The 21,648-nt window shown below is 44.9% G+C and overlaps 1 protein-coding gene across 1 annotated transcript in view; it reads left to right on the top strand.

Moving 5' to 3' along the window:
• LOC135512636 (WD repeat-containing protein 18) overlaps positions 1–21,648 on the top strand; it is a 92,684-nt gene that overhangs the window by 52,037 nt on the left and 18,999 nt on the right. The gene's annotated exons all lie outside the window — the stretch shown is intronic.

The raw sequence follows: 21,648 nt of genomic DNA, 5'->3' as shown, positions 1-21,648 counted from the left end.
AACGACCCCCCCCCCCTTCCCCCCCCTCCCACTGCTGTCTGCACTGCTCCTCCTGTGTGGATTAAACTGCCAACTTCACTAATCCTTAGTGTCTCTGTGAGCTCAGTATTACTGGCCTGCTGTTGTCTCGACTAATATCTATTATTTCTTCTGCAACCACCATTGATCAAGGAAGGAGTGGGCTGGAAAAGTGGTGAACCGGGCAGACTTGAAGACCTCAAGGGAATGGACAAGAATAGCCCACCAATGTTACGATTTGCATCGTATCAACAAAATATTTTATCTTGTTCTTGGTCCATTATGGTAGCCAACTGAGTTTTGGGTCTGTTTGGAAGGTCTTTGACAATATTTTGTCATCAACACTGAGTAATTGTATGAGTCACACGTTCCTCACAATGTTTGAACCTTTTTTGGGGAGGGACAGACTCTACAAACTGTTAGCACTGCTGCAGCAAATGTCACTTTGCAGTTCTAAAGCACGACTGCTGCTGAAAGGTGAAGAGCACAGCAACAACGTGGCTATCATGAGACATCGGTGTTAACAACGCCAAGAGAGTGATATCCTTTACTCATGGCAGTCCAAACAAACTGCCTCAAGTTATGTGCTGTTTACTTAAACTTATAGAAAGCATTCTGGAGCTCCAGATCAGATGCCAAAGAGATTAGGATCTACCTCAACTGCTCAACAACGGCTCTAGTATAGAAAACTATTGACTGCTAGTGTGCATTAACAAGGTCTTTCGGGCCAAGGACCTGTAGAAGAAATCAGTGCTGTACTCTTCTCACATCCTCCTGCCACTTTCCCACAGACGGCTTTGGCATAATCTTCTGCACTTTCCTTCTCAGCTCTTGTTACATGCCGCTTAAAGAGTGATTGAGAGTGGCACCTCAAGTTTGTGCCAGAGTGGGAGATCCCGCATGGAAGTGGACAAGAGCCTTGTGTCGAAGTAATTGTCTGGCAGTGTAGACTGCCCTGAACCACTAACTCAGCAATCATATGATACTGACCTGGCATTTCAATGAGGACACCCCAAAGTTCATTGGCACAAGTTTAGATTGTTATGAAAGGAATTCTTCTCTTACTGCATGGTTTGTATCAGGAAACTCAATGTCTCTTTTAACCAAAGAGTTAAAATCATGTTACTGAACATGTTTCCTGAGCGGTGAAATGGACAAACCGCCCTTAACACCCACTCGCTTAACCCAGAAGCCAGCTGCACCAACGTCAGAGGAAACACTGTTCAACTGACGGCTGAAGTCAGCCTGCAGGCGCCCGGCCCGCCACAAGGAATCGCTAGAGCGAGATGAGCCAAGTAATTCGTCCCCAGGTCAAACCCTCCCCCATCCCGGACGACGACGCTGGGCAAATTGTGCACCGACCTATGGGACTCCCGGTCACGGCCTCTATTGACAAAGCCTGGAATTGAACCGCAGGCTGTAGTGACAGCGTAATCAATCCATCAAATGTATTTATAAAGCCCCTTTTACATCAGCCGATGTCACAAAGTGCAACACTGCGATGCAGTGCCTTAGACCGCTGCGCCACTCGGGAGGCCAGATTTAGCCATTTGAGTACAATGGACAAACAAAACAGGGTTTTGAAGAAGGCAACACGCCAAAATGCATTGGTTTTAATAATAAAGGAGCATTTTCTTAAATCAACTTCCATTGTTCCCAAGAGTGGCTGAATATCCTCTCTGTGAACCTTAAAGGGCAGGATAAATTGGTCTATGAAATTCTGATATCATCCCATCAGGATTTTCTTTGTTTAGTTTGGTGGCTGCAGACTTGCTTGGCTCGTGTATGTAGCTTGTGCATGGCCCAAATGTTGTATATTTCAATGTGCTCGACATTCATACCATTGGATGCAATCATTCAGAGATATTTCCTCTGCTCACACATGCCAAAAAATGCACACAATCCAAACACTGTTCTCGGGTGCCTAATCTTTTAACCAGAGTCACATTTCATAGTACTCTAAACTTGAGCAAACGGTTTCAAGTGAATTCGCTACCACAGGGATTTGACCTAAAGCAAGTGCAACACACAATCCAATCTCCATATTGCTTTCATGATAATTGGTAAGATTATCTCCATAATCGCCCGGACCCTAATTGTATGGTTTCCGCCTAGGGCATCGATTGGATATTATGCACGTCAGAGTATCTGCAGTGTTTTGGCAGGGCTCGAGCCGCACACTCCCCTCCCCATGTCGCTGCGCCCCTGCTTCCGTGACCCTGCTTGGCAGCAGGCATAATTTATGAGCGTGTGTAGGAGGGGCCAGGACCATTAGTGTAATTCCAAGTGGGAGCCAAGTCCCGGGATCGATATCTGTAATTGAGTGGGAGATAATTAGCCAGCCCTTATTACCACAACAAGGAATAAATATACTCTCCTCAGTTACCCCATACACAAACTACATTTTAAACGGTCCCCAATGCTTAGATGTTGTGAAATACAGGTAAGTCTCATGTTGCTCACTTGCTTCCTTTTCCCCGTTCTTCCTCCATGGGTTGTCGCTTGAAAAGGAAAAATTGCCCAATCTCCCTGGAACCACATTAAAAACCTGTTGATTGGGATTGCACTGATATACTCTGGTTACCACGAGTGCTGCTGTGCATAATATATGCATCAACATAATGTTGATGGGAGGGACTAAGGCAGGAGGAGAGCAAATCTACTTCCTATTTACGCAGGTTTATCGCTGTCCTTATTAGCACAGCGTTGCCCTTGTCTTCCCCTCCCACCACTGACCTTTATTATTCATAATATATCTGGTTTGTTAGACTTTGGATTGTATTTTTGTGCTGATAAATGAACAGCAACCTGTTGTTTTTATTGGCCCAATCCCCGCATTAATAGGTGGGTCTCTTCCCTCCCCCCTCTCGCTCCCTCACACTCAATTCTCAAGACTTTATAGACATGGCAAGTTAAATTACTTACGTTGTCAAAGTATACATAAAACATAAATGGTGGGACCAACAGCAATTGTAGTAGTAGTAGTAGTAGTAGTAGTGGAAATGGGATTAGCATTAACAGTAAAAACAATATTCATGACAACACATTAACGCAATAGTAGTAAACTAACCTCAACATGACTGACTCAACTAACCTCATCTAACCTGCCACATGACAAAACTAAATGGGAAATATTATTGACATTACATTGTACTTTTCAATGGCTGTCCCTCAGGTTGTGGCAGGAGGATACATATTTGGCTGCCAAAACTGCCCATTACTTAGTCTTTTATAGTTTCAAATTCTTTCCTGAATGATAATTTGGGGAAATAAAGCTCTGTGTCTACCTCTCCCCCGGAGCAGAGTGAGCGCAGCCTGTCCTCTCTGGGCAGACCGGTTTGCCTGTGACGACCGGTCTCTATAGCCAGACTGTGCTCACTGAGTCTGTACCTAGTCAGTGGTTTTCTTCAGTTTTCTATCAGTCACGGTGTTGGCAGACTGTTTAGAGCCAAATAGCATTGACGTTTACTTAGATTTTTTGGTGGTGTCTTTCCAATAGTTGATATATTTTTATTTTTGCATTGTGATGATTTGGTTGGGCCAGATTTTCTAAGTGATGTCTTGAGGCTCTATGGGGTTGGTTTGGGTTAGTTAACTGAGCCTCACAACCATCTGGCTGAGGGGACTCTTCTCTTATTTCATCTCTTGATATTGCAGAGCTATGTGATGGAATGTTTTGGGTTCACTTGTTTTTAGATGTTTGTCAAATTTGATTTCAATAACGAGGGGGTATTGGCCCAATTCTGCTCTGCATGTGTTATTTGGAGTGTGTTGCAAAGAACAAGTATTGCAAAACGCTGCATGCAGTATTTCAATTGGATGTTTGTCCCATTTGGTAAATTCATTATTAGAGAGCGGACCCCATACTAAGCTGCCATATAGAGCAATTGGCTCTATAACTGATTGGAAAATTTTGAGCCAGATTCTAATTAGATATATATTTTTTTATGTTCCTTTTAATGTCAGCTCATTCACAGCCCTGTGGAAGCTACCTGTGTTGCTGATATTTAGTCCTAGATACAGTTCAAGTCGGAAGTTTACATACACTTAGGTTGGAGTCATTAAAACTCGTTTTTCAACCACTCCATATATTTCTTGTTAACAAACTATAGTTTTGGCAAGTAAGTTAGGACATCTACTTGGTGCATGACGCAAGTAATTTTTCCAACAGTTGTTTGCAAACAGATTATTTCACTTATAATTCACTGTATCACAATTCCAGTGGGTCAGAAGTTTACATACACTAAGTTACACTACTGTGCCTTTAAACAGCTTGGAAAATTCCAGAAAATGATGTCATGGCTTTAAAAGATTCTGATAGGCTAATTTACATAATTTGAGTCAATTGGAGGTGTACCTGTGGATGTATTTCAAGGCCTACCTTCAAACTCAGTGCCTCTTTGCTTGACATCATGGGGAAATCAAAAGAAATCAGCCAAGACTTCAGAAAAAAAAATGTAGACCTCCACAAGTCTGGTTCATCCTTGTAAGCAATTTCCAAACACCTGAGGGCACCACGCTCTTCTGTACAAACAATAGTACGCAAGTATAAACACCATGGGACCACGCAGCCATCATACCGCTCAGGAAGGAGATGTGTTCTGTCTCCTGGAGATGAACGTACTTTGGTGCGAAAAGTGCAAATCAATCCCAAAACAACAGCAAAGGACCTTGTGACGATGCTGGAGGAAACGGGTACAAGATTCTCTATAACCACAGTAAAACAAGTCCTATATAGACATAACCTGAAAGCAAGGAAGAAGCCACTGCTCCAAAATCGCCATCAAGCCAGACTGCGGTTTGCAACTGCACATGGGGACAAAGATCGTACTTTTTGGAAAAATGTCCTCTGGCCTGACAAAACTAAAATGGAACTGTTTGGCCTTAATGACCATCTTATGTTTGGAGGAAAAGGGGGGACTCTTGCAAGCCGAAGAACACCATCCCAGCCGTGTTGTTGCGGAGCCCCATTTCCACATTTTTTCCACCGGCACAGGCTTGATAAAAATGAAATATTCACTTTTTGAAAATCTACCTCTGCAATCCAAATGGTCCCAGCTACAACATGTAGTGTCATTTTGTTAGATCAAATCCTTCTCTATATCCCAAAAGGTCTGTTTTGTTGGCGCCATCGATTTGAGTAATCCGCTCGTTCTACATGCAGAGAAAGGAATCCAAAAGGATACTGCTAAACTTTGGTAAAACAAGTCAAAACACGTTTCTATTTAATCCTCAGGTACCCTAAAATGTAATTAAACTAATATTTCATACGGAAAGCAGTATGTTCAGTAGGAAAACGATATTAGCAGGTGTGCGTCTTCTTCGTCGCACGCGCACCGACTGAGTCCCAGTACTAAAACTCTTACTCCTTCCTCATTTTGGAAGAAACGAGCCTGAAACCTTGAACAAAGACTGTTGACATCTATTGGAAGCCATACGAATATGCCCCTGTACTTTCCATTGTAAAAGCATGGGCTCTCAATTTTTTTATTGGCTGTTGGTGTTTCTTTGGATTTTCTCCAACCATATCTATTGTGTTATAGTCTCATACATTATTTTAACGTTTCTACAAACTCCAGTGTTTTCTATCCAATGGTACCAATTATATGCCTATCCTGGCTTCTGGGCCTGAGTAACAGGCAGTTTAGTCAGGCGGAAATTGAGAAAAAAGGACCCTACCCTGAAGTTAACCAACAATACTTTAAAATAAGTGTTAAGTAAAAAAATTTTTTTTTTTAATGACAAACAATTAAACAGCAGCAGTAAAATAACAAGCGAAGCTATATACAGGGGGTACCGGTATAGAGTCAGTGTGCGGGGGCACCGGTTAGTCAAGGTAATATGTACATGTAGGTAGAGTTAAAGTGACCATGCATAGATAATAAACAGAGAGTAGCAGCACCGTAAAAGAGGGTTCTAGGTAGCCCTTTGATTAGCTTTTGGGGTCTTATGGCTTGGGGGTAGAAGCTGTTAAGATGCCCTTTGGACCTCGACTTGGCGCTCCTGTACCGCTTGCCGTGCGGTAGCAAAGAGAACAGTCTGACTAGGGTGATTGGAGTCTTTGACAATTTTTAGGGCCTTCCTCTGACACTGCCTGGTATGGAGGTCCAAGATGGCAGGAAGCTTGGCCCCAGTGATGTACTGGACCATACTCACTACCCTCTGTAGTTACTTACGGTCAGAGGCCGAGCAGTTTCCATACCAGGCAGTGACGCAACCAGTCAGGATGCTCTCGATGGTGCAGCTGTGGAAGTCTTTTCAGTCTCCTGAAAAGGACTTCAAGCATTGTAAATTCCAACATGCAACGTAAAAAGATTTCATAACTGATTTTTCTCTCTCTCGCCGTCTCTCTCTCTCGCCGTCTCTCTCTCTCGCCGTCTCTCTCTCTCGCCGTCTCTCTCTCTCGCCGGCTCTCTCTCTCTCTCGCCGGCTCTCTCTCTCTCTCGCCGGCTCTCTCTCTCTCGCCGGCTCTCTCTCTCTCTCTCTCTCTGGCTCTCTCTCTCTCTCTCTCTCTCTCTCTCTCTCTCGCCGGCTCTCTCTCTCTCTCTCGCCGGCTCTCTCTCTCTCTCTCTCGCCGGCTCTCTCTCTCTCTCTCTCGCCGGCTCTCTCTCTCTCTCTCTCGCCGGCTCTCTCTCTCTCTCTCTCTCTCTCTCTCTCTCGCCCCGGCTCTCTCTCTCTCTCTCGCCGGCTCTCTCTCTCTCTCTCGCCGGCTCTCTCTCTCTCTCTCTCTCGCCGGCTCTCTCTCTCTCTCTCTCGGCTCTCGCCGGCTCTCTCTCTCTCTCTCTCGCCCGGCTCTCTCTCTCTCTCTCTCTCTCCGGCTCTCTCTCTCTCTCTCTCGCTCTCTCTCTCTCTTCGGCTCTCTCTCTCTCTCGCCGGCTCTCTCTCTCTCTCTCTCGGCTCTCTCTCTCTCCGGCTCTCTCTCTCTCTCTCTCGCCGGCTCTCTCTCGCCGGCTCTCTCTCTCGCCGGCTCTCGCCGGCTCTCTCTCTCGCCGGCTCTCTCTCTCGGCTCTCTCTCTCGCCGGCTCTCTCTCTCTCGCCGGCTCTCTCTCTCTCGCCGGCTCTCTCTCTCTCTCGCCGGCTCTCTCTCTCTCTCGCCGGCTCTCTCTCTCTCGCCGGCTCTCTCTCTCTCTCGCCGGCTCTCTCTCTCTCGCCGGCTCTCTCTCTCTCGCCGGCTCTCTCTCTCTCGCCGGCTCTCTCTCTCTCTCTCTCGCCGGCTCTCTCTCTCTCTCTCGCCGGCTCTCTCTCTCTCTCTCGCCGGCTCTCTCTCTCTCTCTCGCCGGCTCTCTCTCTCTCTCTCTCTCGCCGGCTCTCTCTCTCTCTCTCTCTCGCCGGCTCTCTCTCTCGCCGGCTCTCTCTCTCTCTCGCCGGCTCTCTCTCTCTCTCTCGCCCCGGCTCTCTCTCTCTCTCTCGCCGGCTCTCTCTCCGGCTCTCTCTCGCCGGCTCTCTCTCGCCGGCTCTCTCTCGCCGGCTCTCTCTCGCCGGCTCTCTCTCGCCGGCTCTCTCTCCGGCTCTCTCTCGCCGGCTCTCTCTCTCTCTCTCTCGCCGGCTCTCTCTCTCTCTCCGGCTCTCTCTCTCGCCGGCTCTCTCTCGCCGGCTCTCTCTCTCGCCGGCTCTCTCGCCGGCTCTCCCTCGCCGGCTCTCTCTCGCCGGCTCTCTCTCTCTCTCTCTCTCGCCGGCTCTCTCTCCGGCTCTCTCTCGCCGGCTCTCTCTCGGCTCTCTCCCCGGCTCTCTCTCGCCGGCTCTCTCTCGCCGGCTCTCTCTCTCGGCTCTCTCTCGCCGCTCTCTCTCGCCGGCTCTCTCTCGCCGGCTCTCTCTCCTCTCGCCGGCTCTCTCTCGCCGGCTCTCTCTCGCCGGCTCTCTCTCTCGCCTCTCGCCGGCTCTCTCTCGCCGGCTCTCTCTCGCCGGCTCTCTCTCTCTCTCTCGCGGCTCTCTCTCGCCGGCTCTCCTCTCGCCGGCTCTCTCTCTCTCTCTCGCCGGCTCTCTCTCTCTCTCGCCGTCTCTCTCTCTCTCTCTCTCGCCGGCTCTCTCTCTCGCCGGCTCTCTCTCTCTCGCCGGCTCTCTCTCTCTCGCCGGCTCTCTCTCTCTCGCCGGCTCTCTCTCTCTCGCCGGCTCTCTCTCTCTCGCCGGCTCTCTCTCTCGCCGGCTCTCTCTCTCTCGGCTCTCTCTCTCTCTCTCGCCGGCTCTCTCTCTCTCTCTCGCCGGCTCTCTCTCTCTCGCCGGCTCTCTCGCTCTCTCTCTCGCCGGCTCTCTCTCTCTCTCGCCCGGCTCTCTCTCTCTCTCGCCGGCTCTCTCGCTCTCTCTCGCCGGCTCTCTCTCTCTCTCGCCGGCTCTCTCTCTCTCTCGGCTCTCTCTCTCGCCGGCTCTCTCTCGCCGGCTCTCTCTCTCTCTTCGGCTCTCTCTCTCTCTCTCGCCGGCTCTCTCTCTCTCTCTCGCCGGCTCTCTCTCTCTCTCTCTCTCTCTCTCTCTCTCTCTGCGCCGGCTCTCTCTCTCTCGCCGGCTCTCTCTCTCTCTCTCTCTCTCTCTCTCGCTCTCTCTCTCTCTCTCTCTCTCTCTCTCTCTCTCTCTCTCTCTCTCTCGCCGGCTCTCTCTCTCTCTCTCTCTCTCGCCGGCTCTCTCTCTCTCTCTCTCTCGCCGGCTCTCTCTCTCTCGCGCCGGCTCTCTCTCTCTCTGGCTCTCTCTCTCTCTCTCTCTCGCCGGCTCTCTCTCTCTCTCTCTCTCTCTCTCTCTCTCGCCGGCTCTCTCTCTCTCTCTCTCTCGGCTCTCTCTCTCTCTCTCTCTCTCTCGCCGGCTCTCTCTCTCTCTCTCTCTCTCTCGCTCTCTCTCTCTCTCTACTTCGGCTCGGCTCTCTCTCTCTCTCTGCTTCGCCGGCTCTCTCTCTCTCTCTCGCCGGCTCTCTCTCTCTCTCTCTCGCCGGCTCGGCTCTCTCTCTCTCTCTCTCTCTCGCCGGCTCTCTCTCTCTCTCTCTCTCTCTCGCCCGGCTCTCTCTCTCTCTCTCTCTCTCTGGCTCTCTCTCTCTCTCTCTCTCGGCTCTCTCTCGGCTCTCTCTCTCTCTCTCTCTCTCGCCGGCTCTCTCTCTCTCTCTCTCTCTCTCTCTCGCCGGCTCTCTCTCTCTCTCTCTCTCTCTCTCTCGGCTCTCTCTCTCTCTCTCTCTCTCTCTCTCGCCGGCTCTCTCTCTCTCTCTCGCCGGCTCTCTCTCTCTCTCTCTCTCTCTCTCGCCGTCTCTCTCTCTCTCCGGCTCTCTCTCTCTCGCTCTCTCTCTCTCTCTCTCTCGGCTCTCTCTCTCTCTCTCGCCGGCTCTCTCTCTCTCTCTCTCTCTCGCCCGGCTCTCTCTCTCTCTCTCTCTCGCCGGCTCTCTCTCTCTCTCTCTCGCCGGCTCTCTCTCTCTCTCTCTCGCCGGCTCTCTCTCTCTCTCTCTCTCTCTCGCCGGCTCTCTCTCTCTCTCTCTCTCCGGCTCTCTCTCTCTCTCTCGCCGGCTCTCTCTCTCTCCGGCTCTCTCTCTCTCTCTCGCCGGCTCTCTCTCTCTCTCTCGCCGGCTCTCTCTCTCTCTCTCGCCGGCTCTCTCTCTCTCTCTCTCTCTCTCTCTCGGCTCTCGCCGGCTCTCTCTCTCTCTCGCCCGGCTCTCTCTCTCTCTCTCGCCGGCTCTCTCTCTCTCTCTCGCCGGCTCTCTCTCTCTCTCGCCGGCTCTCTCTCTCTCTCTCTGCCGGCTCTCTCTCTCTCTCTCTCGCCGGCTCTCTCTCTCTCTCTCTCTCTCTCTCTCTCTCCGGCTCTCTCTCTCTCTCTCTCGGCTCTCTCTCTCTCTCTCTCTCTCTCTCTCTGGCTCTCTCTCTCTCGCCGGGCTCTCTCTCTCTCTCGCCGTCTCTCTCTCTCTCTCTCTCTCTCTCGGCTCGGCTCTCTCTCTCTCTCGGCTCTCTCTCTCTCGCCGGCTCTCTCTCTCTCGGCCGGCTCTCTCTCTCTCGCCGGCTCTCTCTCTCTCGCCGGCTCTCTCTCTCTCTCGCCGGGCGGCTCTCTCTCTCTCGCCGGCTCTCTCTCTCTCTCGCCGGCTCTCTCTCTCTCTCGCCGGCTCTCTCTTTCTCGCCGGCTCTCTCCCTCTCTCTCGCCCTCTCTCTCGCTCGCCGTTTCGCTCTCACATCTCGCTCTCGCCGTTTCACTCTCCCTTGCCGTTTCGCTCGCTCCACCCCTCTCTCGCTGTTCGCCAACTCTCTTTTTTCTCTTTCTGTCTTTGTCTGTCTTTCTTCCCCACTTGAGATTTCCCATGATGCAAATGCATTATTCAATTACCTTGTTGGCTGAAAAACTAACAAAAATTGGGACATAAAGCTGTGCTCCTTCCAAACATGAAAGTAGAGCCGCAGTTTAATTTAGTTTTTTTATCTGGGCTTTCCTGCTCAATGAGTATGGCAATTTAGCACACCACATCAAATGTTAAAGCTTGTATAGCAGAAGGCTGAGCCTGTCCAAGTGACTTCTGGTAATACAATATTCATTCTCTTGTAGATTAATCTTCTTTTCTGCTGAACATCATGACAAGGTAAATAATGATCCAGCAGAAATGTTGATGCTGAATCTCAGATAAGACAGAGCAAGGAGATACCTACCCACTGGCAATTTAGTTGAGAAAGCAGTTTGGTTTCCTGTCTCATGCAGGTGTGTTACATTTTTACTTTAAAGATGAGCTAAACTCAAGCACCAACTCGAGTTGAAAATGGCCTGTGTAGCATCGATATAAGTCAATCATTTAATTCTGTCAAAATGCACTACAATTGTAAATAGCATAATTTTGGTCATAAGGTCAGTATCTTCCAAATCTGATTTTTGTGAGATTTTGAGAAACTGGGATATTCCGAGATATTTGACTGTTGGCTTTTGATTTCAATCATGCCCATGAACACGGAATGGGAACGGGGCTAGGGAGAATTGTCATGCACAGAAAAACAGCTGGGCTGATCGCACTCCATCCAATCGTAGCAGCAGAATCAACCTAGACAGTGACACAGACCTGACCTGCCCATTGAGTAGCACCTCTAACTTGTTTACATAAGACAACGCATCGCCAATGTTATGTTTAAAGAACACATGGCCCCTCAGCCCTTTTGTCAAGTGGACACTTGATGATATGTTTGACAGTGATCACTTGAGTCTGCCATTGTTTTAGGCAAAATGAGAATTCAATTGAGATGATGCACACTTGCCACTTGAAAATATTCCAAAATTCAAAAACCCATTCACGAGCCTCTTGTGTCCCGTCGCAACTTATTTTGTATCGTGATTCGCTATGAAACACTGCCAGACAGATGCACACTCCGGTAATAGATAGTGAGCAAGTTGGAAAAACAAAACAGTATCTCTGTACTCCAGAACAAAAAAAGCACTCATGCATGTATTCACTTGCCGGTGACTTGATAAGTTGATTTATCCAACGTAGCTTCCCTGATAGCTAGCTCTACTAGCTAGCTTAATTGACAAACAGATGGAACTTAGCTAGCGAGTGATTTCGGGCACTGATTAATAGCGTGGCGCTTGTCCATTATTTACGATAGTTTGACAGTTTGCTGATGAAGTTCTAGACATGTTCTCAGAAATCAGTCCATACTAACAGCATGTTTCTAAGCAATGTAGGGTCAGCTAACTGCAGCTTTTTTCGGGGCAAAGTAGCAGTGGCTATGTTGTGGCTAAAGAGGGACAAGCAAAAGCTGCCAGGGTACGATATAGCGAATATAACACACCCACATAGAACCACACCCCCAAGATGCAAATGTAGTTGTTCTTAGTTTTTCTTTCGCTTCAGACTATTTTCACAAGTATGTGGTGAATTTTCAAAACTCTTAGTACAAAACTCCAAACTGGTAAGACTTGTAATGCAGCAACGTCTTACATTAAAAACCTTTCATTGTGCATTCATTTTGTTTGTAGACATCTTTCACCATACAACCATTGATCCGAAATATAAGTTTACTGTGAAATATACTCTACCGTTCAAAAGTTTGGGGTCACTTAGAAATGTCCTTGTTTTTGAAAGAAAAGCAAAAAAATGGTTTGCTTTCAGAAATAGTGTAGACATTGTTAATGTTGTAAATGACTATTGTAGCTGGAAATGGCAGATTTTTAATGGAATATCTACATAGGCGTACAGAGGCCCATTTATCAGCAATCATCACTCCTGTGTTCCAATGGAACGTTGTTAGCTAATCCAAGTTTATAATTTCAAAAGGCTAATTGATCATTAGATAACACTTTTGCAATTATGTTAGAAAACCTGTGCTTATTAAAGAAGCAATAAAACGTGCCTTCTTTAAACTAGTTGAGTATCTGGAGCATAAGCATTTGTGTGTTCTGAGAAATGAAGGCTATTCCCTGCAAGAAATTGACAAGAAACTGAAAATCTCGTACAATGCTGTGTACTACTCCCTTCACAGAACAGTGCAAACTTGCTCTAACCTGAATAGAAAGAGGAGTGGGAGGCCCCGGTGCACAACTGAGCAAGACGTACATTGGTATCTAGTTTGAGAAACAGATGCCTCACAAGTCCTCAACTGGCAGCTTCATGTAAATAGTACCAGCCCCCCCCCCCCCCTTCGTTTCTTACTTTAACAAAAGAGGAGAATCATATCAAAAGCAATGTGCGCATTGCATTGTGAAAGGCAATAACTTTTTAAGAAAAAACTTTTTAGAAACAACTGCCTTTTTGATTAAATGATTTTGAGTACAGAGTTTTTTTAAATGTTCCACATAATTGTAAAATTTTCACCAGAGCGATTAAAAAACAATAACTAAAAAACAGCAGAAAAGCCCAGGCAAAATCTGTCACAAAAAGGTGGTTCTCGACCAAGAGAATTGAGTCAACCATGTCAGAATTTCTTAAAATGGATTTAGACTCTGGCCGGTTTACCTCATCCACCTCTCGCTCAATCTTATGTTGATTTAAACAGAAATTATTCAACAAATGTAACTGACTACCAAGATTTTTGTAGGCCTAGTTGCGATTGTTAACCAATCGGTGCCCTGTCTCAAGCCTTTGACTTTACATTTCACTCCCAGTACCTTATTAATTCTGCTCAGTAATGTTTGTTTTGGCTACACTATGCAAATGAGGACACTGCTTTTAATTACATTGATGTTTTGTCAGTTTCACCCTCAATATCAGTGATGCGATGCCTCTTCAATCTTAAATAGAAGCAAATTCGTATGTATCCCAAGTGGTTTGTCAATCAGCGAATTGGTAATGCAGCCTCTGAGATTGACCTCCTGAGGTTAGCCAATGGAATTTAATCTCAGGAGCCCAGGGAGAAGTGTCTGAATGCAACTCCTCAAAGTGACAGGCCAAAGACGAGGGGAGCAGGCCGAGTCAAACAAACGCGCTCAACTGAATAGTTTTGGGTCTCCACTTTCAGAGTGAAATGCCAGGCAGTTGCCGAGTCTATATGGCTGTGCGCTTCCTAAGCAAAACTCTCCCTTGAGAGGGGATTTGGTATGCCAAGCGATTTAACAGTTAAAGGTTGCCTGCTCTGTGCATACGTCGGGGAGCGATAAATCAACACCCACCATGTTCTTTTCCTTTTTAACCTCCCTCCCCTGGCGTGAAATGACTCTGGCAGCAATCTGAGTGCGCTGATGAGGAATTACAGCTTCCCTCCCTCCCTTTGTCAATTTAGCTGCTGATGTAAAGATTTAAAGTGGGAGCGAAGATTAATGCTTTGACAAATTGGTGACTTTCCACCTTTTTTGTCTTCCTGTGTCCACCCTGATAAGCTGAGACGACAGATGTTGCCAAGGCCTGCTTCCACTATTGTAAGCACGCTATAGTTTTTGGTGCAGGAAAATGTAAGTCTTATAATAACTAAACACTGCTATAAATGACACAGCTTTCAGTGTTACATCAATGCGGTGTGTAGTAGGCTTTGTGAACTGCATAGGTCTAATATCAAAACTGAGAGCTACTGGGACATGTTTGTGGTATTATGTTTACCGGGGTTGTACTGGTGGGTATAGGGCAATATTGCAAGCCGTTTTGGCAAAGGCAGGAATCCAAAATATCTACTGTACCCAAATTCCTTTGGACTTTCCTTTCCTTGGACTTTTTATGTATTTTCAATAATGTAGCTGGAACAAAAGGGGGTCTCTGTCTCACTGCCACATGTTTGTCCTACAAGCCTGGCTGAACTGGCAAACACACTCTCGATCCCCCACCCCCTCTCCTTCTCTGCCCATTCACTCTATTTCCCTACCTTCTTTTCCAACACTTTCTCATTTGTTCAGGTTATTTGTTTTGTTGACCCTTCATCCTGAACCAAATATGATTGTATCACTTTTCCTCTATAGGAACATCGTAACACGACAAATTTCAGGAAAAAACGGCCTGTTTTTTTTTTTGCTTGTTACAGGTAGTCATCCGTGCTAGATCAAACAATGATGGGATGAAGTTTGTCATGTTAAATTAGGATTTTTATGTCCGTTTTCAAAGAATTAAAGTTCAAATATGGTGAAAATGGGCGTAATGGATTTTTTTATATACAGGAATGGTTTAAGTCATGCAAATATACAGAAAAGACGACAATTCATTTTTCAGCGACAGTTCTGACCTGTAGCACCACCAAAGACTTTCCTCAGATGACATAGACCATCTGACAAAACTGCGGGAGACCCCACTCAACCAGGAAAACAGTGACTATCTAAGCTAGAGATATTGAAACTCTAGGTAAAAACATTTTTTTTTAAACCTTTATTTAACTTGGCAAGTCAGTTAAACTTCTTATAGCTGCAGGGGCAGTATTGAGTAGCTTGGATGAAAGGTGCCCAGAGTAAACAGCCTGCTCCTCAGTCCCAGTAGCTAATATATGCATAGTATTATTAGTATTGAATAGAAAACACTCTGAAGTTTCTAAAACCGTTTGAATGATGTCTGTCATGAGGTAGTCACCTGGAATGCATTTTAATTAACAGGTTTCCCTTGTTAATTTGTGTAATTTCTTTCCTTGATGTGTTTGTGCCAATCAGTTGTGTTGTGACAAGTTAGGTGTGGTATACAGAAGATGGCCCTATTTGGTAAAATAGCAAGTCCATATTATGGCAAGAACAGCTCAAATAAGCAAAGAGAAATGACAGTCCATCATTACTTTAAGACATGAAGGTCAGTCAATCAGGAAAATGTCAAGGACTTTGAAAGTTTATTCAAGTGCAGTCGCAAAAAGTGCTATGATGAAACTGGCTCTCATGAGGACCGACACATGAAAGGAGGACTCAGTTACCTCTGCTGCAGAGGATAAGTTAATTACAATTAACTGCACCTCAGATTGCAACCCAAATAAATGCTTCACAGAGTTCAAGTAACAGATACATCTCAACATCAACTGTTCAGAGGATACTGTGTGAATCAGGCCTTCATGGCCTTCATGGTCAAATTGTTGCAAAGAAACCACTACTAGCGGACACCAATAAGAAGAAGATACTTGCCTGGGCCAAGAAACATGAGCAATGGACATTAGACCAGTGGAAATCGGTCCTTTGGTCTGATGAGTCCAAATTTGAGATTTTTGGTTCCAACCGCCGTGTCTGTGAGATGCAGAGTAGTTGAATGGATGTGTGGTTCCCACTGTGAAGCATGGAGGAGGTGGTGTGGGCATGCTTCGCTGGTGACACTGTCTGTGATTTATTAAGAATTCAAGGCACACTTAACCAACATGGCTACCATAGCATTCTGCAGCGATACACCATCCCATCTGGTTTGCGCTTAGTCCCACTATCATTTGTTTTTCAACTGGACAATTACCCAAAGGGATTTTTTTACCAAGAAGGAGAGTGATGGCGTGCTGCATCAGATGACCTGGCCTGCACAATCACCTGACCTCAACCCAATTGAGATGGTTTGGGATGAGTTGGACCACAGACTGAAGGAAAAGCAACCAACAACTTCTCAGCATATGTGGGAACTCCTTCATGACTGTTGGAAAATCATTCCAGGTGAAGCTGGTCTAGAGAATGCCAAGAGTTTGCAAAGTATTCAAGGCTACTTTGAAAAACCTTTTTGGTTATTACATGGTTCCATATGTGTTATTTCATAGTGTTGATGTCTTCGCTATTATTCTACAAATATATTAGGCACTATCGCCTAGCCCTATTTAGGCCTATTGGAACGTGAATGCCAGCCAAAGGTAGCTTTTCCCTTTTTTTAACTTCTTTATTGATTGAAATTATCATAGCATTTCTGTTGTCAATACTGTGACCACAGTACAGTAATTAGCCTAGTCTACAGTAACACTAGTTACTGGAAATTTTCTGTGGCATTGAAATGTAGAGACGAGGGCACTCACATCGCATAAGTGGCGCCCGGTCCATCAGTCAGGAGAATGGAGCATTTGATTTCCATGTCCCCCAGCTTTACACATTTTTTGTTATTGACATATCAGCATCTGGCTATTCATTACACTAGCTAGCTAGCTGGACTGGCGATTGCTTTGTTAACTTTATTAGAAGTAGCCTACGTTTTGAGAGGTGGAAAATGTGCGCAGCTATAGCCCCGCTGCCCAGTGATCCCGTGGGATACTAACCCCTCTCGCTCTCGCTCTCTCTGCCTTGTTTGTGTGCTGTGCTATCCCTCTAATAATAGCTTGAATAATAGGCTAGCTGGTCCGAGGAGTTTTCTAGGAAGAGACCACGTTGTTTTTTAAGATGAGGCTGTGGGCAGCTAGCATTCATAGCTTATGACTGTACACTCCCAGTCAGTAATCTTTTGGACGTATGAGAAGGCTGTTACTATGACCATATTACCATCATGTCAATGCAAATCAAACAATTCATGAGAGTCCTGGCATTGAGTTTGAGCCAGATAGGATCACCTGTTGTAAAACAAGAGCCAAATCCTCACAGCTGGTTGGTGCATGGAATGAAATAAGTGTTCCTATAAGCCCATGTTGCACAACATTTCTATAGGCTATGCAATTTCGTAAGAAAGGAGTTTTGATGGCCTTTATTAAAAAGAGGAGGATCCCATCAGCTTACTATATTTATTTATTTCTCAACTTTCCTAATATTAAGCACATTGCTTCCCTTTACAACTGGTGCAGCCTACCTGCCTGGCATGAAAATTAATCACTGGAAATTTCAAGTGCATACGGATGTTACCCTGTCCCTATTCCCAATGGTACATGATAATGGACCATTCTAAATCACACATTATTTAGTATATGTAAAAACAAGATTAATTTCAGAATAGTCTGATGGGTGAAAATATTATCACTTGTGAATGTTGCCCAGTGTGTGCAGACAATCACATGTAAAAAAAAAATATATATATATGAGTTTTGAATGTTATTAACACAGAATTACCCGCATGTGCACATTCCCTCTGAAATTGTTTGATAAAAATATCCTTTCTATTTTATTCAGCTATGTTCAATTGTCTTACTATAAAATAATACCACAGGAATTATAAGCAAATCTTGCCTGCTAAATGAACTAGTGTATCCCACAGCCATATGGCATAGCCAGATCAGGGCATAACATAAGGACTCCGAATATGCTATTCTGTTCTTCTGAAATAGGCTACATATTCTTCACATAATGTTTCTTTAGACCTGCCTAAATTAAATCATAGATTTTTTTGTGATGGCATAGGCTATATTAAATAGATTTATTCGACTTTTCAAAATGTAGATGTTCCAAAGGTCTGCATCAGTAGGCTATGCGTGGATGCCGGAGATGCTGAACATATTTATTTGAAATAACAGTCAATCACCATTTAGACTGTCAGTTATTTGCATGACAATCAGCGGCCAACAAAATTTCATGACCGCCAAAGCCCTAGGTAGGCTAGTCCCCTGGATAGGCATTGAGTTCGACAGCTAACGGGTTGTATGTTGTAATGAACAAGCACTGATCAATCCATCCCTGCCGCTTATGTTTTACATTACAAACTGCTGGTTATTATTATGATATTACAGCTGTGATGAATAGGCCAATACCTTGAAAATCACTGTCTATTTATCACACTATCGAAAACTTGACGTGTAATTTGATTGTCAGAACATTTTGTTGCAAAATAATGTAATAGGATAGCTACACTGTCTAAAATGCTGAACATGTGTGCAATTTTTTGCAGTGCCAGTGCCATAGAGATGACACCGATATGTTCTATGGCAAGTGCACTAGGTGGTTCCCTTACATTTACATTTAAGTCATTTAGCAGACGCTCTTATCCAGAGCGACTTACAAACCTTAGAGATATGTCACAGAGCAATTGTTTCAGAATGCCTCTAAAAATGCACATAAAAAGGTGTTTTTAAAATGAGGCGAAATGAGATTGCTATTGGTTGTGAATAGGCTACTGGGTGGTTGTTGAGTTTAACAGTTTGCCCTGTTAAAATGTGTCATACTCCCCTTTAAGGAGTAGCATTAATCCTGGAGCGCTTTCCATTGGGTGTTTTATCTGCCCTTGATAGATTAGAATTAATGTTTCAGCTTGTGTACAGTACACGCTCCCTCAAGATGTCCATATTCTACTCATGAATACTTTCTCTTTTCCACTGGTGTTTATTTTACAGTCTATGATGCTAACTAAGCGGGGCCAGTTAATTAGATTGCATGGGCGCACTGAGGGAACCTTTTGTTTTTATTGAGGTATTTGTCTTCTTGACTGCAACAATTTTACAGTGAAGCTCAGCCAACTACGCCAACGCACGACTGGCAATTTGTTCCAGTCTGCACTTTTTGGGTCTGTGTTTAGCGTCTCAAGAGACGGGGAGTTAATTTGCGTTTGCATATGCAATGACGTTTGATGCTATATCCTACGTTCATTTGAATGATTCCATTTTTCTTTTCGATCTCTGACACACTTTCTTTCACTGCCCCTCTCTCTAACCTCCGGGAATTGCATGAGAATGTAAGGTAGGATGGATAGCTGCAGACGGATTTAATGCTGCCAAAAAGTCAAGTCTTCTCATGATGTTAGAATGGCTAACAATGTTTTGACCATTTTCACTCAAGTCAAGTATGATTACTCCTGGGCTACAACACTCAAAGACTTATTCACGTAACTTGACAGATTACCCTGATTACCTTCTCTTACGATACACCGGAGACGAAAGGAATGTGCATAGAGCGTACTCCACTGTGCGAGACAGAGCTGATTAATGTAAACCTAATAGTGAGATGAGGGATGTTCCAAATGGATGTTGATGACCTAATAAAAAACAAACGTTGTGAAAGGACTCATCTCGACTAATGAATGCTAGCCTCCAGCCAGCTAGGACGGACGAGATATAAGAAAGATATCTATGCCTTCGAGGACCAGTCAAGTAGGATGCACATCTGGTAGCCTAGTGGTTAGAGCGTTGGGCCAGTAACCAAAAGGTCGCTGGTTCAAATCCCCAACCCTACAAGGTGAAACTTTTTTCTAAGTTGCTCTGAATATTAGTGTTATTGAGTAACAGACTTCTACTGTATATACGAAACTCAGATCTATTGATTTATCAGTTTGGTCTGCGTTGTGTTTTCCTTTTAAAGTTTGGCTTAATATCAAATTCACATGTTCATTGCGCTATTATATGTATTATACATATAATATGTATTATATTATATTATGTATTAAGGTTACAAGACAGCAAGTATGTCTGCCATATCATACCTGATGTATCATACCACTGTAGTGGGCATGGCCAATGGTGCGGTCTCCGATCTAAAATATTAAATGCCCTCCTCTGAGATAAAATGTTGCTGTTTTAAAGCAAATTTCCTGCAATTGTTCACATTTTGACATGACTTATGCTGTGTTCTGATGCCATCTGAGTGACTCAAGCAACAAAAGTATTTTATCTTGTTAGTTCTCAAAGATTATCTTATTTAGAGAAGATATAGCTCCATTATCTTTTCTACGTACTTTCTATCTGGCTTTAGTCGTTTAAGTTTACCATCCCAATTATTATTATTTTTTTAAATCCGCGCCGGCCCACCGCTTCTAAATAAATATAGGGGAAACACTGATGATAAACCAAAAATTATTGACACCGACCTTACCGATCACTTATCGCAAGCATTTTGCTGAAGTTTGTCATTACGATAAGTAGCCTATACTAAAGCAATGTGAAATTTCTAATTAAATAATTTCGCTAATATGGGTGATTGTTAATGGGACCATTAATGGCTGCAACCATCAAACTAGTAGGACTAGTTTAAAGTATAATAAAAAATATTAAACAAACTGTTGTGCACAATGTTATAAACGTATCGTTCCATTTATCGTTATCGCATCAATTTAGGCAATTTATCAAGATTTGGATTTTTATCCATATTGCCCAGCTCTATATTGTATGTGTTATAAATCACATTGTTGTGGGAGCACCTCCTCTAAGAATATGAATTAGGCTGTTTGAAAAGGTTTGAATTCTAAGCAACCTGCCTACACAAGTTTGAAGTACAGTACACCAACATAGCTACTGTAGTAGGTCAAAGTTGTGTGCTGGAAAACCTTACTAGAGCATGGATGAAGTAGGCCTTGTGGGGCTCATGTTAATGTCCTTTCTTTTTCGGCTTCAGACCTGCCTAAGTTAAAACGTAGCTTTTGTGTTTGATAATAGATAAACCCAGCCTAAGTGTATCATACATTTAGATCCCTTCTGACTTAGTGTATTGCAACTCTATTTTAGCCTGGGCCTTTTTTTCTATTTTGGTAATGTGAAAAGGGAGTCACCATAGGAGCTCAGTGGCGCAATGATTTGTGATTATGGTCCTCTCTGCGCTGAGATGGTTCTCACCTAAGGCCATCAGTTGGAATTAGTCTGTGTCAGAGCCCCCATCGAATTTATATTCTCCATTAGTTTCTTGTGAACTCGATTCGGGGCATGCAGAAGATACCTGGATGCCCCTGCTGAAATCCCCCCTCCCCGTCTAGCCGCCAATGCCCTGGGGAAGATGTTTCTATCCTGGCGGACAGATGGGCAATTCGGATGATTTGATGGCCGCTTGTGGAAGACTGACAGTAATAGGCATATAAAAGATTGTCTGTTTGAGTTTAAGAGCACTAAAGCTCATGTAAGGCATCATAAAAAAAAATATTGACAGGAAGTGGGCTTTGTGGGAAAGTTATTCTTTCCGTTTTAGAAAGCAAATCTCTGCCTTAAGTAAGGAAGGCCAGTCGAAGGGTTGTGGGCCGAGTAGAGATTTCTAGTTCAAGTCCTCGATTCCCCCCTCTCCAGTTTCATCTTTCCTCATTCCCTTCAGGCAGGTGAGGCTTGCAGGTTGGCGGCGTGCCGCTTCGATTCTTTAGAAGCACTTCAACTATCATGTACAACTTCACGATGTAGATTGCTTGCTGTTTGTATGGACGTAGTAGAAAACGACAGCTCATGCTTGATTTCCAAAGCGCTTGACAGCACAAACTCATCAAAAGGACGAACAGAAGCTTGGATCTATTTTGCCCCATCACTTTAAGAAGCCTGGGTGCTCCTCGACCTTGGTGCGTTTTAAAAAAAATAATCAACTCCTTAAAGCGAAGAGTGGGAGAGTGTTCTCTTAAGCTTTTTAATGGGAAACGAGAGCCGTGTTTTCCGGGTATCTCGTTACGCTCAGCATCAATGACACTGTTCAAAGTCTCTTGTAAAACTCTGACCATGCCCCAGTTATGGCGGATGTGAACACGGTGGG

Source organism: Oncorhynchus masou, chromosome 24 (assembly GCF_036934945.1).
Source record: "Oncorhynchus masou masou isolate Uvic2021 chromosome 24, UVic_Omas_1.1, whole genome shotgun sequence".
NCBI lineage: Eukaryota > Metazoa > Chordata > Actinopteri > Salmoniformes > Salmonidae > Oncorhynchus > Oncorhynchus masou.
Note: the sequence above shows the minus strand (reverse complement) of the source record. Positions and strands in the feature narration are given on the sequence as shown.